Source organism: Amblyomma mixtum, chromosome 5, assembly GCF_055824585.1.
Source record: "Amblyomma mixtum isolate Tamu chromosome 5, ASM5582458v1, whole genome shotgun sequence".
Classification (NCBI taxonomy): Eukaryota; Metazoa; Arthropoda; class Arachnida; order Ixodida; family Ixodidae; genus Amblyomma; species Amblyomma mixtum.
This window is the reverse complement of record NC_143016.1, coordinates 182,917,521-182,942,885: the sequence shown is the minus strand read 5'-3', so window position 1 is coordinate 182,942,885 and position 25,365 is coordinate 182,917,521. Positions and strand designations below refer to the sequence as shown.

General features: G+C 52.9%; 1 long non-coding RNA gene across 1 annotated transcript in view; it reads left to right on the top strand.

Moving 5' to 3' along the window:
• Positions 1 to 5,181: 5,181 nt before the first annotated feature.
• The window catches only part of LOC149345012 (uncharacterized), a 100,064-nt gene continuing 79,880 nt past the window's right edge, over positions 5,182 to 25,365 (top strand). The window contains exon 1 of the long non-coding RNA XR_016283240.1: positions 5,182 to 7,894. This is a non-coding gene — a long non-coding RNA (uncharacterized LOC149345012). The remainder of the gene's footprint in view (positions 7,895 to 25,365) is intronic.

Below are 25,365 nucleotides of genomic sequence, written 5' to 3'. Positions count from 1 at the left end.
CTGAACAATCGCGTAGCAGAATGCAGCACTCAGGCTTTCGCCTTTCACCACTTTAGCCGCTAAAGCTCCGCGTAATTTTTAAGCATGAAATGCTTTTAGCTCCCGTTGTCGGCAGTGTGGTGACGTTACGCCGAGACCGAGAGCCATCATCCGGGCACTGAAATCCACTCATCCGGGCACTGAAATCCACTCATCCGGGCACTGAATTCCAGTCATCCGGGCACAGAATTCCAGTCATCCGGGCACTGGATTCCAGTCATCCGGGCACTGAAATCCACTCATCCGGGCACTGAATTCCAGTCATCCGGGCTCTGAAACGAGAACATCCGGGCACCGTACGAGACTTAACGAGATTTAACGAGACTCTCTAAGCCCTCCTACGCGACCGGCATGCAAGCGCCGGTTGGTCTCCAAACGAGACAAAAAATAACTGCTGCCAGTGCCTTCTCAATGTTTATCAAGATATCAGTGGAGCTGTGGGTTTGATAATGCACGGAATTATAATTTCCGATTTCTAATAACGCGTGCAAAAAGCACATAAATGCCTCGTTACACTTCGTTCTCATACGTGATCCGGGGGAGAAGCGCTGCGTTCAAAGGGCAAGGCATCGCGCCGAACGGGTGGTGGCGTTCCTCCCTTCCTTTACGGTGCGGTTCGGGTGTCCACCGAGATGGCAGAGAATTACTGCGCCATTTCCTTTGCTCAAAAGACCTTGCGTTCAAATGGCAAGGCATCGCGCTGAACGGGTGGTGGCGTTCCTCCCTTCCTGTACGGTGCGGTTCAGGTGTCCACCGAGATGACATTAGGCCCGTAAACATTTCATGCTTACTCTACTCTCGTTTACGGGAGAGGCAGAGATTTTTTTTTTCAGAGATTGGACCTGTCTCAAGAGACAATGAAATTTTGGCTGTGCACTTTGGTGAGAGGCGTATGCTCACAAATTTAGACTTTTGGGTGGGGCATTGGAGGCCGCAGCGGCGAGCATAACGGTCCACTATGGTCGCCGCCTCCTGCACGTTGGCCTCAATGTCTCAAAGGCAACCCTGGGTGGTCCACAGGGTGATGTCATTGGCGTACAGCGCATGCTGTACACCGCTACAGCGCCCAGCCAGCGCCATCTGCTTTGGCCCAGCCAGCGCCATCTTGCCCAGCTGGGCCTGTAGGCGCGTCATAGCCAGATTGAATAAAAGCGGAGAGAGCACCGCGCGCTGTGGTGTACCCCTGGTTCCTAAATGAAAAGGGCCATGTTCCTTATCCTGGATTCGAATGTAAGATTGCCTGTCGGTCAAAAATTGCCGGATGTATTGAAAGGCGTTTCCGCCGCAGTTAGTTTGAGAGAGGTGGGTGAGAATGATCTCATGGGTAACGTTGTCGAATGCTCCCTTCAAATCCAAAACGAGTACGACCTTGTCGTTGTGAGGGCATTCGACGGGGTTGAGGACAGCCCGATTGCGTTTTAGCAGGACATCCTGTGCAGATCTGTGTGGACGAAACCCGAACATGGTTTCTGCGAAAAGATGTTTGGATTGCATGAAATCGGACAACCTGTCGCGTACCATCGTCTCCATGAGTTTGCCCACACAGGAAGTCAGAGAGATGGAGCGGAGGTTGTCCATGTTGATGGCCTTTCCGCAACCTGCTCTCGACGCAATAAATGTTTTACAATCCAATCCAATCCAGCTTTAGGAATGAAGGTGACCAGGGCGGTCTTCCAGTTGATGGGGAGTGGCACTTCCCCAAGTCAGATTGAGTTAAAAGTATGCCGGATTGGAGAGGTTGGCTGAAAATTTGACTAATTTTTTCCCGACCCGGAGCGGTGCCACGTTTCATCTCTGCTAGGACCGCCCTCAGGTCATAGAGCTGGAACGGTTGATCCAGCTCAATGTCCTCAGAGCCTGCATGAGAGTACGCCGGCCCGCGGGGGTCCTTGGTGGTGCATAAGTACTGGTCCCGGAGGTTGTGCGCCAACTGAGTTGTCTTGCCCTGAAAGCTGTTGTTGCTCTTTGGAGGTGTTTTGAGTTTCCGTGCGTGTTTGCGTTGTGGCGCGAAAAAGTCGCCACGTGTTCCGGCTTGACAAAGTGGCGGCAGTGACAGGTGTGCGCTGCATGCGTTGGCATTGACAACATTGTGCCAGAAACGCGACGCTGAAGCCATAGGCCGTCGGCGTTCGTTGTGTACATTGGCGTTGCGTTGACCACGTTTTACACTCCGATCATTTTAAGGAAACGAATTCCGCATAATGGCTCCTTGGGTCAGTGGACGCCTGAATCGTGCTTATAGGTACGTGGGGTGATGAGAGAGAGACGTGAGCTGCAGGCATTGACAAGGCTGTGCCAGAAACGCGGCACTGGTGCCAAAGGCCACCGGCGTTCATTGTATTCATTGGCGTTGGCATGGTCAACGTTTTACACTCCGATCATTTTAAGGAAAGGAAGGCGAGCGCGCGCAGCGAGGCACGCCAGCTGTGCGTAGTGACTTCACTTGCTCCTCGGGCATGCGGAGTATGGTCGTGCAAGAGCACGCGAAACGGCCAGACTGTGGGCAATGTAGCTACGCAACGATATATGGCTACGAGCACATGTTGCTTTCGCAATCCTCTAGGTTTTACCACAGCTAAACATCAGCCAATGTTTTATTGTAGTGTTGCAGAGCACAGCTCTTTGGCACCCGTTTCACCGCGTCGCCGCTGTTCGTTCGGCGTTCATTTTGTTCAATGGCGTTGGCGTTGACGTTTCATACTCCGATAATTTGAAGGAAAGGAAGCGCGCATAACTGGCTCCTGGCGTCAGTGGACGCCTGGATCGCGCTTTTGTGTTGTTGTTGCGGCCGCGAGAGCTGTTGCCTAGCTACCGTCGCACTGGACACCCGAACCGCACCATACAGGAAGGGAGGAAGTGGGAGTGAAAGAAAGAAAGAAAGGAAGAAAGAAAGAAAGAAAGAAAGAAAGAAAGAGAGAAAGAAAGGAAGAAAGAAAGAAAAAAGAGAAAGAAGGGCTGTAGTGAAGAAAATGAATATTGTATTTGAGGAAAGGAAATTAAGCACTAACTGTCTCGCATATCTCGGTGGAAACCCGTCCTCCGTTTGTAGGGGAAGGGAGGAAGTCGCAGTAAAAGAAGAAAGAGAAAGAGGGGCAGTAGTGAAGAAAATGAAAATTGTATTTGAGGAAAGGAAATTACGCAGTAACTGTCTCCCTCATCTCGGTGGCCACCCGTCATCCGTTTGTAGAGGAAGGGAGGAAGTTGGAGTTAATGAAGAAAGAGAAAGAGGGGCTGTAGTGAAGAAAATGAAAATTGTATTTCAGCAAAGGAAATCACGCAGAAACTGTTTCGCATATCTCGGTGGACACCCGTCGTCCGTTTTTAGAGGCTGGGAGGACGTGGGAGTGAAAGAAGAACCAGAAAGCGGGCCCGTAATGAAGAAAATGAAATTGAGGAAAGGAAATTACGGAGGAGGAGAGGCCACAGTTGGCACAGTTCCAGTGCAAGGACGGACACCGCGAGCATGAACGGACGCCGCGAGCACAGACGGAAACTGCGAGCATAAGCCATTTAAGGCGTTCGCCTTAAAAATAAGCTGTGGCTTAGGTCTGGTTAAACCTGGAGTGACGCGAGCGGAACACGCCGAGTCGGAGTGCAAAGTCAGTCTTTCGCTTCAGCGTTTCGCTGGGCGCTCCTTCATCTTCGTCACTGGGAGTGGATTCATAGTTACCGCGTAATTTCCTTTCATCAAATTCATTTTCTTCATCACGGCCGCTCTTTCTCTTTCTTCTTTCACTCCCGCTTCCTCCCTTCCTTACGGTGCAGTTCGGGTGTCCACCGCGGCGGTTACTAGGCAACGGCTGAATGTCGATGCGACCACGGCCGAGGTGCAAGCTCTTCGAAAGTGCGACCATATTGAAGCGGCGGAGCGGCTGGCGTAGCTACAGTAGTGTTGCTATCGCTACCAAAATTGGCAAGCTTCGGCCATGTGTGGAACACGACAGCGTCTTGCAGCTCTGCCAGGGAGTCTACGAAACGCGATCATCCGTTCGGCTCGAGGCCTTGCCCGTCGGAAAAATCGAAAATGTTTTTTTTCTGAGGAAAGGATATGATGCACTAAGTCTCACTTATCTTGGTGGACACCCGAACCGCGCATGATACGCGGCCCACGATTATTGTCGCCGGTTCCCCCGATTGTATGGTTCATACTCGTGGCCATGACTGCCCATCTGTTACATCTGAAGTGAAAGTTATAACTAGTCATTATTAGTCGCAAGTAATGACTAACTAGTCATTAACGAGCCACCTACTAATTATTCGTGACTAACTAGTAATTAACGAGTCATCAACTAATTAGTCATGACTATAGAGTCATTAACCAGCCATGAATAGTTTGTAATAAACTAATTAGTCATGACTAACTAGTCATTAACCAGACACGACTGGTTAGACATTACTAGTTTGTCGATAACGAGTCATGACTAGTTAGTCATAAACTAATCATGATTAGTCATTACTAACTCATTAACCAGTCGTCACTAAAATTAGTCATGGCTATTTAGTCATTAACCAATCATGACTAGCTAGCCATGAGGGGTTAGTCATGAGTCATGACTAACTTTGACTAAAAAATCCATGTCGCTCCATAGCCGCCTCAAGTGTGCCTAGGCCATCATCTCGTTGGTGGCTCTAATTCACAGATGCATAAACTGCAACAGCCAAAGTTGCGTGGAAGGGCTTCTGCCTCGAGCACTTTAGATCCTCAAAGTGCCCCCTCAATTATTTCATGTCGCCAGTTCCAATCACTGCCGCGAGCTGGGTTCTAACTTAACTGGTATGTTTATGCTGCGTGAAAAGCTGAATCATATGACACCATCCGGAACTTTTTGCGGCAAATGGTTGGCACGGTGCGATTGCTTCCGACGCGCGGTGCTCACAACTACTACGACGCCGACGGCTTTTCGACCTAACGAGCTGTAGACATGAACTTGATCAGGGTGGATGTTTGGGCGAGTTGGTTGCTCATGATGAAAAACTGTAGCGCTCGAGACGAGGACACAACGAAGACGACAACACATGCGCTATGAACTAGAAATGAACTTGATCAGGGTGGATGTTTGGGCGAGTTTGGATGTTGTCGTCTTCGTTGTGTCCTCGTCTCGAGCGCTACAGTTTTTCATCATGAGCTGTAGACGCTGTCGCGTAATGATCCTCTAAGCAACTTACATGCGTGCGAAAACGGGGTGAGGCTGTGTGACCACCTGACGGCGGTGGTGGTGAAAACATTTATTTAATCATAGGTTTTGGTTTGGTTTTGGTTTATGCGGTTTAACGTCCCAAAGCGACTCAAGCTATGAGAGACGCCGTAGTGAAGGGCTCCGGAAATTTCAACCACCTGGGGTTCTTTAACGTGCACTGACATCGCACAGTACACGGGCCTCTAGAATTTCTCCTCCAAAGAAATTCTAGCCGCCGCGGCCGGGATCGAACCCGCGTCTTTTGGGTCAGCAGCCGAGCACCATAACCACTGGGCCACCGCGGCGGCTTATTTAATCATAGGGAGAGGTGTTGGGGGTCGTGACCTGGAGGGTCACGCCCTTACAACCACTAGGTGGAATGCCTAGTCAGGCACCCCATTGGCGTTTGCCGCAGCCCGGGCGCGCTGTTATAAGGCCCTTTGGGCCTCGAGGGTGCAGCAACCGGACAGGGTAGCCTCCCAGTCCTCTCGGGTGCGGTTTTGGGATAGGGGGTAGGGATGGGTTCTGCTGGCAGGCCCACACAATGTGGTAGGTGTCAGACACCTCCCCACAGTGTGAGCACCGTCCGTGGAATTCAGGATTTAGATACTGTAGAGTTACCGGGCACAACATTGAGTTGGTGAGCAGGCGAAGGCGTACCCGCTCGTTGACCTTCCCCAGCCCTTTTCACGGGGTGGGAAGAGTTTGGTGCGTGGATATGTAATAATCGCACATTTCCTGAAAAGTGTAAATCGAATTGAAATCGAAGTCTTGGTCGGCGTCGGGTCCCGTGGGAAATGCCGGAGAGAAAGCGCGCGGGCGGCGGCGTCGGATGCCTCATTTCCGTGGATGCTTTGGTGACCTGGAGCCCAAACGAGACATCGGTGCGTGCGATCCGAGTCTCGGCTATAATTTTGGTAAATGCGATAAGCTAGGGGAGTAACCCACCCTTGCGTGACGTTTCGACAAGCCCCTCGCGAGTGGGTGATTATGTATTTGGAGGAGGTGTTAGAGGCTGTCAAAGCGATGGCAACCTCTTCTGCGTGAATTGCTGACTGGGCCTTGAAAGTAAGGGCGTCTACTGTTTTACCCTCGTGGACGATCGCGGCCGTGTACCATCCCCTGGGGTCCGCGCCGGACGCGTCCACGTAGAAGACTCCTGCTTTGTTCCGAAAATGGCGGTCCAAGGCTTCCGCCCGCGCCAGGCGCCTGCCATTATGATCGTCTTTGGACATTTGGTGGGGAGAGACCGCACGTGGAGGGCGCGTCTCTAGTGTACGGGAAGGTGGCATCTCTTCTATGTGAATTGAGTGTGCTGTATGTGAAGTCGGGCTAAACGGCGGCGACCGGACCCTGTCTTCGTGATTTGAGTGTATTGGTTGTTGCGCTGGGCCTCCCGATGCTCCCTAAAAGTGCTCACCATCCCCAGTGCCATAAGGCGGTTGGTAGAGGTAGGGACCGTGAGGTCCAGCGCTCGTTTCATGATTTTGCGGAAGATGACCTCGAGGGCATCCTCTTCCTGTTTCTGCGACCTGACGGCGCGTCGGCGCTCTCCAAGGTACCAAAGTCCCTGAACTCCTGTTTTGCCACGGCGCCGTTGTTAGGCGCGTTGCTAAGTATTACGTCACCGAAATGAGCCACGTGACTTAACCACGGTCAGCGGCTAGAGCTGCGTCTTGGGAGGTCGGTCGGAGCACAGCTATTGGTACGAGTTGGAAGTTCGTGTTGTGCAGGCGATGCGAGTGTAATTTGTTGAGAGTGGCTGCGGCGAGATCTGTTAATTCGGTGTTGAGTGTTATCGGATGTGCGTTAATGTGATGCGGACAGCGTAGTTGCAGTATTTCACGCGATACTGACATTGTAGTCCCTCCATCGTCAACATCCGTGAATTCATCGTCGAAGTATAGCGCTCCTAGCTGTGCCGGAGGCTCGAAAGGCCAGGAACCGGGTGGGCGCAGTGCGTCGCTTTAGAAGTTTGTCTTGGGTGTTCGCTAACTCATTTAATGCGCCTAATAGCGTCGCCGAATAGTGTGCTCGCAACGCAGTTGTAGCTTGCCTAACTTGTGAAATTCGCCGTAGCGTTCGCTCCGCGAACAACGGGCCCCGAGATTCTCCGAACAAAGCAGCGATATGTCCTCAGCGGCCCAAGGGTTTCTTCGGCAGGTAGTCTGCTCAATGTGGGCCTGCGAGCGTTCGAGTGCGTGTAGGTGCGTGTAGGTCGCTATATGTGGTGATCGCGAGGTCATTTTTTTTTTGATAACCTGATAATATCGTGTCGCTTCCGAAGCGAAATGTCGTAGGGCGTTCGATAAACGCTGAATTTTTTCACGATGAAGAGATCGCGTCGGTACACTGGTGACAACGTTGCGAGTTGTGTGCATGAGTGTGGACTTTAAAAACAAAACGTCGCGAGCGTTCGAGAAACGCTGAGTGTTTTCACAGTGAAGGGATCGCATTGGCTGCGCTGGTGACTACGTTGAGAGTTGTGTGCCTGAGTGTGGACTTTGCGAAACATTGCAGTGAAAGGTGATGCGATAGTGTCTTCGGGTTGTGACATTTGGTGAATGTGCCGTGTGAGTGAGAACTTTTGCCATTGACTGTCTGCGCGGAGCCGTGTTGACGAGGTGTGAGCGGATGGAAGTTGACGGAGCTCCTGCTTGACCACCTTGCGCGATAAGGTAAGCTAGCATCGCTTTGACGTAGAAGTACTGCAGAGTCGCCTACTAAAAGCTGCGTTTACCGTTCGTACAAATCGCTAGCACCTGGTCTATTCCTCAGGCGTTACGTTTAATTTGGTGTAGTACTTGACGGCGTGTCCGCTTAATCGGCGTTTAACGACTGTCGTGAGCGTTAAAATGAAGTACTATAATCAAGGCACGGTTACATCGAGTTGCGGTATGTTTAGTGCGTTTCTTTGCATTTACTGCCTTTCTCTGTGTCAAAACTATGGTACGCATACAGAAACACGGACGTTTTTGTGATTGGGTGTCCTTTTTCTGTCTCTTGGTCTTGCGTTGTTACAGATATTGAACGGCCGTACTTGCGTAGTGAATGCACTTGCAGCTTTTTTTCTCAGAACGTGCGTTATTACACAGAGTGAAGCCTACAGTGTGGACATTTTCGGAAATTTTATTAATTGATATGGGGGCAGTGTTTCTTATGAAAGCGCTTTCGTTGTGCAGCATGTAAGGTATAGCGGTGGAATATTACGATGCGGCGCTTATGGTTGTCGGGCATTTATGCTGCAGAAACGTATTGGTTGTTCCGGGGTGTTATTGCTTCTCACAATTTTTCTGCGTCGTGATGTTCTGTTGAAACGGCTGCCGCGTGAAACTGCGCATTTGTCTCAGGCTATGTGCGTCCGGTCGTGCCCGTAATTTTATTGCGAAAGCAATACTACTCGCACTTTCAAGCGTTCGCTTGACCCGGCCGCAGTTACGTTTGACCTTTACCGGAGTGAATGGGCGACCAACTCGCTCCTTCAGATAGCCCGGCTGACGGTTACGTCACGCCGCGCACCTGTGGTGTTACTGCCGCTGTGAAGTCACACCAGCTGTTGATTATGGGCGACCAACACGCTCCTTCAGAGAGCCTGGCTGCAGTAACGGTGTGTGTTTGCCGCGCTGCGCACCTGTGGCGCTACTGCCGCTGTGATGTCGTACCAGCTTAAGGGCGTACGCTGTTGGGCTAGTCGGTCAATCATGGTTAATAAAAGGGGTACTGCGCACAAAAAGACAAGGGCAGGAAGGTAACACAACAAGCGCAGATATTTTTTTTGTTGTTGAAACATGACAGTTTGAAAGATAAACACAAAAGAAAGGGCCCACGGTAGAAAGGTACCAGCTGTAGATTATGCTTTCTCTCAGTCGCAACAAGATCAAAAACAAAATATAACAACAATTACCGAAGAAGCTTTGAGTCGTCGCGCACCGGCGGCCGGTAGCCACGCGTTACCTGAAGACGCGGCGCAGTGCGTTTCAAGACGCTTTCAGTCGTTGCGCAGCGGCGCCCGGTAGCCACGCGTGACCTGTAGACGCGGCGCACTGCGTTCCTTCAGTTGGAAGCGCTGCGCTTTTGCTTTCGCAACCTACCAGGCTTAACCAAATCTAAGCCCCCGCCAATTTGTTGTTTCGCGAGATCTCGTTCGGTCGAAAAGCCGTCAGCGTCGTAGTTGTTGTGAGCACCGCGCGTCGGAAAACGTATCACGCCAACGCAGAACGTTCGGGATTGTGTCATATGATTCACCGTTTTGTGCAGCAAAAACTCACAAGTTAGAGCATAGCTCACGGCAGCGACTCGAAACGGCGACCTATAATCCGGGGAATCGGCGTCCAGTAATCGAGGGCTGCGTATTATGCGTGTTCTGGGTGTCCACCAGGACAAATGATACTGTTACTGCGTCCAGTCGGTTCCTCAAGAAAACAATGTTCGGTTTGTCCAACGGGCAACGCGTCGAGCCGAATGGGCGTTGGCGTCCCCTGGACTCACTGGCAGCTCTGAAAGACACTCGCGTTCCATAAAGGCTAAGCATAAGCGTCCTCCGAATTAGGCGAAAGCCTTTAATGGCTCATGCTGTCGTTAGCAATCCGTGTCGACAGCCGTGTCTGTGTCCGTGTGTCCGCGTTTTGACGGGTGTCCACCGAGGTATGTGACAGTTACTGAGTAATTTCCTTTCCTCAAATACAATTTTCAGTTTCTTCAGTACGGCCCCTCTTTCTTCTTTCACTGCCACTTCCACCCTTCCTGTACGGTGCGGTTAAGGTGTCCGCCGAGATGACTGAGAATAACAGCGCCATTTCCTTTCCTCAAAAAGCGCTGCGTTCAAAGGGCAAGGCATCGCGCCGAACGGATGGGGGCGTTCCGTGGACTACGTGGCAGCGCTACAACATGCTGTCGCGTTCCGCTCCTAAAGGCGAAGCTTAAGCACCATTAATTAGCAGTAAATTAATGCTGAGTGATTAATCATTAATTAGTCATTCATTAGAATTCTGTCATTACTTTGTCATCAATTATGTGTGACGTCATCCAGTGCGGACGTCACCAGTGTCACATAGGCAAAGTGGTGCGGAAAACGCTTTCGCATCTACGCACTTTAGACAGTCAAAGTGCCCCTGTATTTTTTATTTGTAGTTCGCGCTTTCTGGAATTTAGTGTTATTTCATTATTTTGTGCGCGCAATCGCGGAGTCGATATCGTGAAATATGGAAGGCCTTTTTTAAGCATGAAATGCTTTTAGCTCCCGTTGTCGGCACTGGGGTGACGTCACGCCGAGACCGAGAGCCAACATCCGGGCACTGAATCCCACTCATCCGGGCACTGAAACGAGAACATCCGGGCACCGTACGAGATTTCACGAAATTTAACGAGACACTCTAAGCCCTCCTACAGGACCGACATACAAGCGCCGGTAGCTTCGCGCCGAACGGGTGGTGGCGTTCCTCCCTTCCTTTACGGTGCGTTTCGGGTGTCCACCGAGATGATAGAGAATTACTGCGCCATTTCCTTTCCTCAAAAAGCGTCGCGTTCGAAGGGCATCGCGCCGAACGGGTGGTGGCGTTCCGTGGACTGCCTGGCAGCGCTACAACACGCTGTGGCGTTCCACTCCTAAAGGCGAAGCTTAAGCGTAATTAATTAGCAGTTAATTAGTATTTTGTCATTAATCAGAAATTAGTCACGAGTTAGTAATTTTTCATTACTTCGTCATCAATTATGTGTGACGTAATCCAGTGGTGAGGTCACCAGTGTCACATAGGCAAAGTGTTGCGGACAACGCTTTCGCCTCTACGCACTTTAGACAGTTTCGAACGCGCTGCATACACATTCTTGTCAGGCCTGCGTCTCGTCATGTCCGCGTACGCTTCTGCATCGTTCTGCATTTCATGCTTACCCTACTCTCGGTTACGGGGGAGGCACAGATTTTTTTAGGTGGCGTTTATGTTGACACACTTTGGGCTTTCGACGCATGAGGGCTTCCCACGGTTCGAGTTCTAGCAGGTTATAGACGGTGGAAAGGGGTTGGGGGCTAGCGGAGAAAGTGCTAGCGCTTAAGTATAAATCGATGTCGTATTCGCCAGTATTCAGGCGAAAGCCTTCAATGTCTCATACTGTCGTTAGCAGGCGTGTCAGCAGAAGTGTCCGCGTTTCGGTTACGTGCCTTATGTGGGCAAATGCCAATCATTACTTAACCGATTGCATTCGAATGATATCGGAACACGATTTAAGGCATTCTATGATAATTGCATGATAATCAATGGGTAATTGAGTAATAATAGTAAACAATTAGCGCAAATAACATTTCTAGTAAAACCGCATAAATAAAACTTAGTAAGAAATTGGTCGAGTTGGGGAATGGAATCAGGGTCTCCGGAGTGCGAGACGAGCACGGTAACAACGCCGCCATGCCAGTTCGGTGGTTTGGAATGAACAAAGGCGCGTCTAGTGAATACGATGTATTCGTTCACTTCCATCTTCCTCCATTCCTTTTGTGGCGAGGTTTTGCAAAGACGGCTTGTGTTGGATGCATAATCCGTGTTCAAAGAAAGGTTTGCTCCCCTTTGACAGTGCTCATTCGAAGCTTGTGAAGCGGGCAATTGTTTCGAACTCCTTGCAAGCGTCTTTGAACAAATCATGCCCCCTTATGGTCTCGTCCAGTTTCAGTGCTCAAGTTCAGCGGTTAAAAGAAGCAGAATACCGCTCTTGTATGGTTACTTCCGTGTGTGAAGCCATACTGCAGAAGCTGAAGCAAGGTCCTAAAAGCAGAGATCCAGTTTCACGCAACTGTGTGGCAGTAATACCGTATATCCACAAGGTTTCACACAACCTTAAAAAAATAGCAGGCAGACATAATGTTCAGCTCGCATTCTCAGCCCCCTGCAAACTTTCTAAGCTTTGCGCAATGAGTAACGGGAAAAAACAACCGGCTTGTACTGTGAAACATCAAAAAAAGTTCACACGGTGCAGGACGCGGTTTTTTTTACCACATTCCGTTAAGTTGCGGGCTCAGCTACATTGGCCAAACTGGTCGATGTTTTAATGAGCGCGCCAGCGAGCACTGCCGGAATCTGCGGAATAACGAAGCAAGCTTCCTAGTGGATCATTGCAAAGCCTGCAGGGGTTGCCGTCCGGAGTTCGAGAAAACTATTATGCGAAGCATACTACTTTAGCTACCACTTCAGCCCTTCACCGTGGTTATGCGCCTCCAAATCACGTGATACATGACGTCACACCACGTGACACGATGACGTCACGACAGTAGAGAAACGGGGGCCCATCTCGCGCCGTCGCTGTGGTTGTGCGCCTCCAAATCACGTGATACATGACGTCACACCATGTGACACGATGACGTCACGGCAGTGGAGAAACGGGGGCCCACCTCGCGCCGTCGCTGTGGTTGTGCGCCTCCAAATCACGTGATACATGACGTCACACCACGTGGCACGATGACGTCACGACAGTAGAGAAACGGGGGCCCACCTCGCGCCGTCGCTGTGGTTGTGCGCCTCCAAATCACGTGATACATGACGTCACACCACGTGACTTGATGACGTCACGACAGTGAGAAACGGGGGCCCACCTCGCGCCGTCGCTGTGGTTGTGCGCCTCCAAATTACGCGACACGATGATGCTTCGCATTCTCCAGGCTTAACCAAGTTAAGCCTCAGCCATTTTTTTTAAGGAGTGGGAAGGACAGATTTGAGAGAGAGGTGGTCGAAGCCTTTTACATCAGGAAAGAAGGGAGCAGATGCGTCAGCAAGCCATCCATTACGCTTAGCAACGAGGAGTACACTTTTCTAGAATGTTTTTTGTAGGCTCTTCGTTTTGTTTTGTTGTGCACGCTCTTTCCTTTGGCGTTGGTTGCAATTTTTGACGATTTTTTGACGATGTCCGGTTGTTTGCGCGGTTTTTGTTCTCGTTTTTTTACACATTTGACGCTGACCTTGGTCTGAGCTCCGCGTTCATCCTTTTTCATGTTTCTTGTTGGTCATCGGTTATCATTCATATGGCTGCTGGTTGTTCGGTTCCAATTTTTTCTCGTTTTTATACCTTTGACGCTAACTTTGGTCTCAGCTTCGTGTCCATCTTTTTTCATGTTTCTGGTTGGTCATCGGTTATCATTCATGTGGCTGCTGGTTGTTCGTTTCCAATTATAAGGTTTGCACTCTACATCCATTTCAACCTTTTTGTACTTTTGACACTGCTTTGGTCTTAACGCTTCATTCTTCACCTTTTTTCCACGTTTCTTGTTGGTCATCTCGTATCACTCATGAGTGTGTATCGTTTTTGGTGTTTAAGAGTTGCTTGGCCATGAACGTTTTAGTGTTGTTTGCTATACATTTGTTTGGTTTTTTTAACCATGATAGTATGTTACGTGGTTGCTATCGCGCTTCATGTGTTAGATATCTTACAGTGATCTTTTCTACTGCCTGTGCGTGATTACAGGGATGTTAGGGCGTGTTGGCCAACATGGTTTGGTGCGAAATAAAATTCAGTTGCAAGTTAGCGATGGTCCTGTCGTGTTTGTCTCTTTTGTCCAGGTCTTTTGCGCCGTTTTCCTGTTGAACTACAGGTTACGCGTGGCTACCGGCCGCCGCTGCGCGACAACTCGACTTGGTAGCCCATCTCTCACCCTGGTGTGACGTTGTTGATGATTTGCGGGGTCGCAGCGGAGCTCCAGAGCAAGATGACCAGCGTGGCAGGCTTCTAGCTCCGAACAGCCCGTGCCGTGCGTCCGCTCCGAGCACGGGCTGTCCATCTTTATATTCCTCTATCGCGGGCTGGTAACCCCTTTCTCAGCGCCAGCGCTTTATAGCGTCGCCGGGCGCTAGAGGGCCCCCCGCCTAGACGGAACCAACGTTTTTAGATCCCTTTCAGTTTGAAAGCTGCGGTGCGCGGATTGTCGCCTTTCCGTTTCCTTCCGTGCGGTGGCGCTCGCCACGCTGTTTGCCCGACCAGCGTGGCCCTTCGCGTCTACGCCATGGTCACCGCCGCCTGATTTGGAGCAGCCAGCAGATATCAGCATGGAAGATGTCAGCTGTCCTGTGCCAGTTGTTGGCAGTGACGCTTATCTTACAGTATACAAAAGCTTCAAGCAAGGGTGCTTAAAGCATCCCATTGAAAAGATGCTAGAGTTTACCAACATTGTAAACAAAGCAATCCCGATTTATTTGAAGGAAGGTCCCGTTTTTGAAAGGGACGTTTCTTGGGAGCTGCTAGACGAGCTTGAATTGCAAAACCTTGTTCGGCTTGGATGTGCAGAGCATATGGCCACTTTTACATGCCAAGTGCTGCATTTTGTCATAGTGACACGCATCCACTTCTAGGCGAGAGACGTGAACCGTCGGCTAGAGAACAGAGAAATATTGTCATTGCAAATAAAAAAGCTCGCCTTCAAGTAGCCATTCCCTCCGTGCTTCCGACTTAGTGTGTCTGCATTTAATGCTTGTCTGTGTTCAATGAAATTAACATTCTAAAAATGAAAGTGCAGTACGCTGCTCCTGTCTGTGCTATCATTGCAAATAAAAAGCTCTTCTATAGTTATTCCCTCCCTGCATCCAGCTAAGTGTGTCTGCATTTATACTTGTGTTATCTGAAATTGGAATTCTAAAGAACATGCAAAATGCTGCTCGCATGTGCGGTGCTTCGTTGATAATATAGCGCGGAATTTCGTGACTGATCTAGAAGCGGAACATCGCTAGTTTTATCCTTTCATTAATGTTTCGTGCATTCTCCCGAAGAAATATTGATAGCTCTACTCCAACATACGCATATCATCAGCGCTAAACGTCGCAAACGTGATGCGATAAAGCGCAATGCAAACGATTGGTTTTTTGCGAACTGGCATCAGCCTGCTCTTTATCTCACCCTTACTAGCCAGGTGAAACATTTCTTTAACCATGAGGCTGAAGTTTTGAACGTGACAGCTCCAAAAGTACAGCAAATTTGAGTTCGACGTGTTCGCTCCCAATGTTATCGCGGATGAGAACAGGCTGTCACAGCAACTGCCAAGCGCGAGCGCTCCGGCGCCTCCGGGCCGACAGCGACAGCAGCGCCGCGTGGTGAGTGGAAGCGGACGGGGGCCGCTTTCTCGGGCGCGGCGCTGGGGAGCTTGCAAACTGAAAGGGATCTAAAAACGTTGGACGGAACGGCGAAATATACGCGCCGACGGGGCAGAGATGGAGTAGCCACGGCGGCAAGCAGGTCTGCAGGTGGGCGCGCAACATCGCAACATCGCAAACCCGAGGTATGCGGGTTTGAGTCGATCGAGAGAGACGACCTCTTTACGACCATCGAGCAAGATTGTCGCCGACTTTGTCGTCTTGTTGAGGACGCCTAGGCCTAGGAGGCCTAGGCGTAGGCCTAGGAGCACCATATGGAGGTGGTCTACCCAGTGCTCGCGATCCAGGCGCGCAGTGAGGGCAGCCTTGAGCTGGCGATGGAGCCGCTCACCGTGCCGTTGGCACAGGGATGGTATAATGTGGTGCGGCAGTGTTTAGTGCCGAGTGGCCGGGTGATCGAAGTAAAAAGAGCGCATTCGAACTGGCGGCCGCGATCCGTGGTAACAATGCCGGGGCAGCCGAAGCGGGAAACCCACGTCGAAACGAAGGCTCTGGCAACTGTTTCCGCAGTAATGTCCGGAATTGGCGCGGCTTCGGGCCATCGGGTGAAGCGGCCGACCATCGTCAGAATATACTTGTAGCCCTGAGAGGGGGGAAGCGGACCAACAAGGTCAAGATGAATATGGACAAAGCGTGATCCAGGCGGCAGGAAAGACTGAGGGGGAGTCTTGGTATGGGGTGTCACTTTGGCGGACTGGCAAGCGAAGCACGAGCGGGCTCACTGGCGAACGTCGGTGTTAATGTTCGGCCACACGTACCGCTGTGTAACGAGGCGCTCCGTCGTGCGAATGCTAGGATGGAATATGTCGTGAAGGGTATAGAAAATGGCACGACGAAAGGCCTCCGGGATGAACGGTCGCGGTAGAGCCGATGACATGTCGAACCAGAGCGATCCGGGCACGAAGGGATGAGGCCCTAGCTGCAGATGGAGGGCTCGGGGGTGGTCACGCAGGGCGGGCAGCTCAGGGTCGTGAAGCTGCGTCCGGGCCAGGGACGGCCAGTACACAGCAGGGTAAGACACGCCGATGGTGGTAATGCGTGAAAGTGCATCAGCTTCCTTGTTGTCAGTGCCTTCGATATGTCGAATATCGGTTGTGAACTCCGATATGTAGGCCAGCAGACGAAGTTCACGGCGACGTACTTCCAAGAGTTCGTACGGAACACATACACGAGAGGCTTATGGTCCGTGAGAACGTAAAAAGGCTGCCCCTCCAAGAAGTGGTGATAGTTCTGGATGGTGGAGTAGGTGGGAGGCAGCTCACGGCCAAATACGCTGTAGCGAGTCTCAGCAGGCTGGATCTTCCGAGAGAAGAAACCCAGTGGGTGCCACTCGGAGTCAATCTTCTGCTGGAGAATCGCACCAATGGCCACGCTGGAAGCCCCACCATGATGCGAATGGGCGTGGAAGTCCTAGGGTGGATGAGGACTATTGTATCGGTGAGGGCTTGTTTTGCAGCCTTGAAATCGGCTTGAGCTTCGGGAGACCAGGAAATCGCGGAGGATGAGGACTTGGTGGTGCGGAGAAGGTCAGTCAGGGGGTGAAGAAGCTCGGCTCAGTGTGAGACAAAGCGCCGTGATAAATTCACTAGGCCCAGGAACTCACGGAGCTTGCGTAGGGACGTGAGAAGGCAATGGACGAATTCCCAGCGCCGAGATGTGGTGGCCCAAGAATTCGAGCTCAGAAGAGGCGAAAACAGATTTCTGGGCATTGACAACCAAGCCAGACTCTTGGAGGCGTTGAAAGAGTTCCTGGAGAACACTCTCGTGGTCCTGTGGAGTACGACTCGCGAAGAGGATGTCGTCGATGTATGCAAATACCACCGGGAGTCCACGCGTTCCTTCAGCAATGAATCTTTGGAAAGTTTGAGCTGCGTTGCGTAGCCCAAAAGGCATGCGCACGTACTCAAACAGTCCGCAGGGTGTAGTGAGGGCCGTCTTCGGAATATCGGCCGGCTCAACAGGGATTTGGTGGTACGCTCTGAGAAGGTCCACTTTACTAAAGATCTTGCAGCCGTCCAGATGTCCAGTTAAGTCTTGGATGTGTGGAAGGAGATAGCTGTCGTGGACCGTGTGAGCGTTGAGAGCCAGGTAGTCGCCGCACGGACGCCAGTCACCCGGGTCTTTCTTGGGCTCCAGATGGAGTGGTGTCCCAAGTGCTGGATGAACGGCGAATAATACCCAACTAGAGCATGTGGTCGAATTCCCGTTTTGCAATAGCCAGACGCTCCCTGAAGACGCGGCGCGATCGAGCTGCAACAGGTGGACCACGCGTGACAATGTGGTGGGTTATACCGTGCTTGGGTGGCTGATGGAGATTACACGGCCTCGTGGCCTCAGGAAAGTCTGCGAGGACTTGGGCGTACGGGCTTGACGGAAGCACAGTTCGGATGCCAGTGGAAGCGACAGCCGATATAACGCCAGTGATGGAAAGGCGCGTCTTGCTGTCGAGGAGACGATGGTGACGCATGCTGACATACAGATCAAAATGCGTCAGGAAGTCGGACCCGAGGATGGGTTGATGTACATCGGCGACGATGAAGACCCATCGAAACGTGCGCCGCAGGCCAATGTCCAGAGTGAGGGATCGGCGACCATACGTTGCGATGGAGGTTGAGTTGGCCGCACGGAGAATAGGTCCATGTGACTTGGAAGCACGGTCTGCCTTGAAGGACGGCAGTACGCTGACTCGGCACCAGTGTCGACGAGGAAACGCAGGTCAGAAATGCGATCCATGACGACGAAAAGGCGGCCAGGCTCAAGAGTGAGGTCTCACGGCGCCGTCAGTGATCTCGCGGCGTGTTTCCCGACCAGTTGCATGGTGGAGTGCAGTGGCGAGTGTGGCTCTGGAAAGTTCGGTGACACTAGCAGAGACGCGGACTGCGAGGACTGGACGATGCGGACCACTCGGCGAAGACGACCGGCGGCGAGATGTTGAGGATAAACCGTGCGAGGCATGAGACAACGTCCGAAGGGCATCGATAGAAGCGGCCAGCTGATCGATCCGGGCCTCTAACCGTGAAATGACGGAGGTATCCGGTGAAGAAGAGAGGGCGGCGACGGAAGGAGAAGTCGCGTCGTGGTGGTGGTGAAAACTTTTTAATAAACAACAGGAGAGTTTGCAGACCAAAAATGGCCCTTTACATAGGTGGAGTCCTTAGTCCGGGACCCCGCTGGACGAGGCCGCTACTCGCGCCCGTTGGACTAGAGCCCTTTGAGACTCCAGCCCCGAGCAGTTGAGCAGGGCTGCCTCCCATGCCTCTCGGGAAGGGGAAGGATTGGGGGGAAGGGAAGGATTCTTTTGACACGCCCAAACCATGTGGAAGGTATCGGAAACTTCCCCACAGTGAGGGCAGCGCCCATCAATTTTGGGGTCGAAATGTTTCACTATTGCAGGACACAACAGAGTGTTGGTCTGCAAGCGCCTCAGAGTTCGCTCATCAGCTTTACTCAGGCCCTTAGCAGGGACCGGGAAAAGACGATGGCGTTCGCAATAGTCGTCCAGAATTTCTCTGAACCGCAGAAGCGGTTGCACAATCTCCGAGCCGGAAGAGCCTGGGTGAGGTGCCCGGTAGGTAAGCGCTCGGGCAGCCGCGTCCGCAGCCTCATTACCTCTAACGCCCTGATGGCCTGGAGTCCAAACTATGCGTTTGGGCGAAGGGTCCGATTCCCTCACTGCGCGCTTTAATATACTCCAGGCTAAAGGTGAAATCTCGCCAGCCAGGTAGTGTTGACAGGCTCGACGCGAATCTGTCACGATTACCTTCGAATTCAAGTCCGAGGCGGCAAGCGCAATGGCTACTTCCTCAGCCTGTGCTGAATTTCGAGCTCGAAAGGAGAGCCCGTTAACGCATTGATCCTGGTGAACTACTGCGGCCGTGTAAAATCCATTGGGCGACGGCCCTGCCACGTCAACGTAGTATACACCCTGTTTGGATCCGTGTTGGTGTTCGAGGGCCCGAGCGCGCGCCTCTCGTCTGCCTTCGTGTGTATGTGCGTCCATGTTGCGCGGGAGTGGAGGTACCCAGAGCTTGTGACGCCATAGCTCCGGAATCCGACACGTCTCCTCTGGAGTGCACTCGTGTTGGATGTGCAAGCGGTCTAGCAGGCGGCGCCCGGATGCCGTCTGCGAGAGTCGCGTATATTGGTTCACGAGGTGGGCCTCTCGTAACTCCTGGTAGGAGTTGATCACTCCCAACGCCGACAACTTAGCATTGGAGGTGGCCACAGGGAGGCCCAGTGCTCGCTTTGTAGCCTTTCTAACGATGGTGTCGATTCTTATTTCTTGTTGTTTCGTAGTGCGAAGGTAGGGAGCGGAGTAGAGGATCCTGCTGGTCACGAAGGCATGGGCGAGCCGAAGCGCGTCCCTGCCTCGCAACCCGCCGCGCTTGTTAGAAACGCGATGGATCATGCGTCCGACCTGTTCGCCTACGCGCTTGAGTTTGGCAATAGTGGATTCCGGGCTGAGCCTGTTATGGATGAACAGACCTAGTATGCGGAGCTCCCCGACCTCTTTGATGGGGCCTCCCGTCAGAGAGATTTGCAAACTCGTGTTGTCCTTAGGATCGGATCTGATGTGCAGAAGTTCCGATTTTGCGGGAGCACATTGGAGACCACAGCCGATAGCGTAGCTATCGGTTATGGTGGCGGCCCGCTGAAGGCGGTCCTCCATGTCCCCAAGGCTCCCTTCGGTGGTCCAAATTGTTATGTCGTCCGCGTATAGTGCGTGATGAATGCCTTCCACCCGGGCCAATTGGTGGGGAAGCTGCATCATGGCAATGTTGAAGAGAAGTGGCGACAAGACCGCCCCTTGGGGTGTACCCCGTGTACCCATCGTGTATGGTCCGTATTCGTCATCCTCAATCTTGAGGAAGGCCTGACGCTTCGAGAGAAAGTCTCTTACATATGTGAATGCCTTGCGCCCACAATCAGTGGTACTCAAGTTAGCCAAGATGCTGCTATGACGAACGTTGTCAAAGGCCCCCTTAAGATCAAGGGCAAGGATGGCCTTGTCGTTGTGGCGCATGGCAGTGGGTCGTATTATGTAGCGGTGTAACTGGAGGAGGACGTCCTGCGCAGACATATGCGGTCGGAACCCGAACATAGTGTCTGCAAAGAGGCCCTTGGTCTCTATGTGTGGAGAGAGGCGATCCCTAACCATCGTCTCCATAAGCTTGCCCACACAAGAGGTTAGTGAGATGGGCCTCAGGTTGTCGGTATTCACTGGCTTGCCTGGCTTAGGGATGAAAGTGACCAAGGAGGTCTTCCATTCGGGAGGGAGTGGACGCCCGTCCCAAATCTGGTTAATGTACCCTAGCAGGTGGAGGTAGGCCGAATCTGGGAGGTTGGCCAACAGATTGACTGTTATGCGATCCCGACCCGGAGCCGTACCTCGCCGCATTTTAGCTAAAGCCGCCTTAAGGTCGTGTAACTCAAAAGGGGCATCAATGTCGGGATTTGGCTTTCCCGCGTACTCGTACTCGGGCCCAACTGGGTCCTCTATGCGGCAGAGATATCTGTCGCACAGGGTGTCCGCGAGTTGAGCCGTCGTACCGTGGTACCCGTGCAAAGCCCGCCGGAGCTGTCTTTGCGTCTCCCCTCTCGTTTGAGTGGGGTCGATGAGACTGCGAAAGAAGCGCCATGTTCCTCTCGAGCTCATCTGACGCGCTGCCGAATTACACTTCTCTATCCAGTTTGAATCGGTGAGCTGGGCAGCATACGCCGCAGCCTGCTCCGTGAGGTCGACAATGCGAGCCTTAAGTTTGCGATTCAGCTTTTGCTTCTTCCACCGTTTGGTAAGACTCCGGCGAGCCTCCCACAAGTGCAGGAGGTGATTGTCCACTGCAGGGATCTCTTCAGTGGTCTGAAGTGTCGTGACGTGTTGTCTTTGTATTGTGTCTAATTGCTGTGCCCACTCCGCATATCCGCCGGAAAAGAGCACGGGAGGTATCTCTTTTGTTCGAAACTTATGCCAATCGGTCAATTTAGTGTGGCCCCACTTTTTGCGAGCCGCCTTCGCCAGAAGAGTGACCCGGAGAAGGCAGTGATCGCTACCAAGAGTCTCTCCCAGGTTCTCCCAGGTAGCGTCTCTGGTGTTCGTAACGAGAGTCAGGTCAGGGCATGTGTCTCGCGTAACCGAGTTGTCCACACGTGTGGGACAACACGGATCCGTGAGGAGTGTAAGACGAAGTGTGGAGATGAGCTCCGCCAGCTTGCGTCCTCTGACCTTCTCAAAGTGGTAGCCCCAATGTAGGCTTGGAGCATTGAAGTCCCCAACGATCACTAGAGGTTCCTTGTCAGCCGATTTGAGCGCGCGGTAGAAGATTTCGTTGAAGGTCACGCGCGGCTTATGCGGGGGGCAGTAAATGTTAAAGGTGCACTGAAGAGGAATCTGAACTTGTCTTTTTGCCGCGGGAACTCGATCTACACGTTCCTAGCATTCTTAGAAGCTGCCACTTATTGCCCTGTGTGGCCGATTTCCCAAATTAAATCGAATTAACGTCCGGCTCCCGCCCTTTTTTTTGAATACTGCCTCGTACGATGGGCGGAGTCGACCAACGCGTGGAGTGCCTTTCACCCAGTCCCGTGGCGGCTTGCCGCTCTGCCACCGGCGGAGTAATACGTAGTAGTCCGTAGTAACAAATAGTCCGCGCGTATTTTTATTTCTGCAGGCTTCTTTTGCGGCTATATTATCTCCGAATGAAACAATTTATTCATGGAAACCTAAAAAACAAAATAAAGCGAAAGCAAAGCCTCCATGGAGCTGGCTGAAAGTAACTTCACGCGTTGGTCGACTCCGCCCATCGTACGAGGCAGAATTCAAAAAAAAGGGCGGGAGCCGGACGTTAATTCGATTTAATTAAGGAAATCGGCAATACAGGGCAATAAGTTGCAGTTTCTAAGAATGCTAGGAACGTGTAGATCGAGTTCCCGCGGCAAAAAGACAAGTTCAGAATCCTCTTCAGTGCACCTTTAAGGGCATGTATTGATGGGTCGCGGCGCTTGAGCGGCAGGACCTTGACCATACTGTATTCCTGTTCAGTCTCCAGTTCGAGGTCTACTGGGACTGCGGTGTACGCTTTGTTCACCAGGATGCACGTTGTAGGACCGCCTTGAAACGAGCTATACCCTGTGAATTTAGCATCTGCGCCGGGTTCCTGAAGAGCTAGGAGCGCCGGTGCGGTACCGAGAGACTGCAGGTAGAGCTGGAGGTGTGACCGTTTTTTCCAGCTCCGTAGACCCCTGCAGTTCCATTGTATGATCTCGAATTGCTGCGAATTGTTGTTGGCTTTCCGCTGGGGTCGGCTAGCCATCGTGAACGTGATTATTTAATTTTGGGGGCCAGGTCCCACCCCCGAAGGTGATGGGGCCTCAGGCAGAGGCACCAGCACGTCCGGAGAGAGAGCGGCCGGAATGTTTTCTAGTGAGCCTGTGGCCTGGCGAAGGACCACCTTCCGCCTGCGGAGGTCTGGTCGCGGAGACCGCGAGCGGGAGCGGCTTTGACTGAGTTGAGCTCCAATTTGGTCCTGAACGACAGAGAGAGCTGTCTCAGCAACCTGTGCCACTATAGCAGGCATGATTTTTGCCAATTCGGCCTGAAGAAGTTGCTGAATGGAGCCCCGGACCGCTTCCATGATTTTACCTGGCAGAGCATCAATTTCGCTCTCCATGTTGTACAGGCGGCTCTCCACCATTGGCAGCCTACCAACCACTGTGCTGGCCGACTGTTGCGACACGCTTGTCAGCCCAGATGCGACCGAGGCACTCTCATCTCGGTCCTCCGGCTCGGCTAGTTCTATAGGCTCGGAAGGACCAGCTTGAGGTTCTTTACGTCCCTCTAACTTAGCCTCCAGCTCCTGAATTTTCCGCACTAGGAATTCTGTTTGGCGCCTGAGTTCAACATTTTGCCTCTGTAGGGCGGCTTCCGTAGGAGAGAGGGAGGGAGAAAAAGGCCCGGAGGCAGCCCTAGCCCAATCGCTCACCTTGTTTTGGGCGGTCGCTAGAGGCGGGAAATCCCCAGCGCTGAAGTTCGGCGACCTCGCCTGGGTACCGGACTTCACAGCCGTCTTGACATGACCGGACTTGCCCGGCGCAGAAGTGGACTTGCTGTCCTTGGCATTGGTGGGCGGAGCTTGCTTCTGAGCCGACTTCCACTTGCTTTGACTCCGTGATGGTCCCGGCTTGATCGGTTTCCGGTACTTGCCGACGCAGCCGGCAGCACCGGTGAAGTGGGCACCCGCGCACAGCAGACATCGGGGGGTGCACTCATGTTGTGGTATGCCCTCGGGTGTGGTGGCCACCTGAGAGCCGCAGAGGCCGCAGCGTCCCGCCTGCGGCCGCGGGCAGATGTCAGCCCGGTGCCCCACCGTGCCGCATCGATGACAGGCGGGGATCGTCTTCTTGTACAGTCTCACAGGAATGCCCTGGTCGCTGCAGAAGATTTGGCGGGGTACCTTCTTCCCTTGAAAGGTGACCACTGCGATGGCGGTGCCGCCCAGCTTGCGCACAGAAAGTATTTCTCCGTGTCTCCACTCCAGCTTCTGCTTGAGGGAGGCCGACATTTCGCCGGGGTGAACGTTGATCACTCCCTTGCAGACCTCGCCAGAAGCCTTGGCGTGCCCGCGAAACAGGAGCTGGCGGTCGCCGACCGTCAGCGTGACATCGCCGAGGAGCTTCTCAGCGGCTGGCACAGAGTTCACGCCACACACCAGCACATTTTGGTCCCACACGGGCCATACAGAGAGTTGCACCTCTCCACAGTCCCGTATGATGTTGCGCACGGCAACTCCGGCTTCACCTGGAGCGAAGGTGGCCTTCAGATCCAGCGTCTCGCGTGGCTTGAGCACCACGATGAGGTCGTCGCGTCCAATGCGCGGCGTCTGCTGCGGCCGCCACTGGGGTTTGCAAGTTGCGCCCTTCAAGGCCGCGCCAGCGACACTTCCTTGCGAAGCGTGCGGGGACCGAACTGCCGCCTGGTGCTGGGCGGCGGCTCCAGTTGGCTTGGGAGCGTTCGTCTTCTGCCTGCGTCTCCAGATTTTGACCATATCTGCCAAATAGTCATCTTCCGATGTTGGAAGGTCCTCGAGTTGAACGGTTTCCATGCGTACGACTTGCATGGACAGCGGATCATAGCCGGTAACCGTATTTGGAGCCGCCATCGCCGGGGAATCCCCAGCCGGGGCTGGCGAACGCCGGCGAACGCCCCGCCGCCGTTAGGCTTAGCGCCGCGGCGGTGGGCGAAAGCTTCAAAATCTCAGAATTTCGTCAAAAATGGGCCCACCTTGATGGAAGTGGGGCCCACTTGTGCCGCTGATCTTCGCGGAGACGATGGTGCCAAGGTTTGTGGGGTCCGAGTTTACAGACCGCAATAAGGAGCGATCAGAATCGGAGCCGATGTGCGCCCGTCTTCTCCCTTCGCGCGCCCTCAGCGTCCCCCTCGCGTCGTGGACTCGACCAGCGAGCTGGGCGATGCTGTCAAGGGTCAAGTTGCTCGCAGCAGCCAAGACGAGGCGGGTGGACTGCGGGAAGCGTTGCAGGATGAGGTGCCTCAACAGTGCGCCGTTCGAGTCTGTGTTGCTTTCGCCCAGGAGCTGCCGCATGCTATTGAGTAGCTGGGAGGGCGGCGGTCTCCAAGCTCTTCGTAGGTGAGCAGCTGCTGAAGGCGCGCACTCTTGTACGCCGTGGTGCGGTGCAGAAGGCCTTGCTTTAGTCGCTTGTACGGGGCATCGCCCAAGGGTCCAGCGATGATGTCCGCAGCCTCTTGAGCCACCTCAGGAGGCAGGTTGGAAACTAAATGACGAAACCGAGATGCCTCCGAGGTGACGTGGTGCAGATGGAAGATGGCTTCCACTTGGGCGAACCAGATCTGCGGACACTTTGGCCAGAATGTTGGTAAGCGGAGCTGGACAGCTGCGACGTCCCGTGGGCGCAAGGTAGCGTCAGGCGGAAGGTCGCCTGAGGGCGGTAGGTTGCTGGGGTCGGTCATGTCTTAGGCCGGAGTCACCACTGTTGAGGATTTGCGGGGTCGCAGCGGAGCA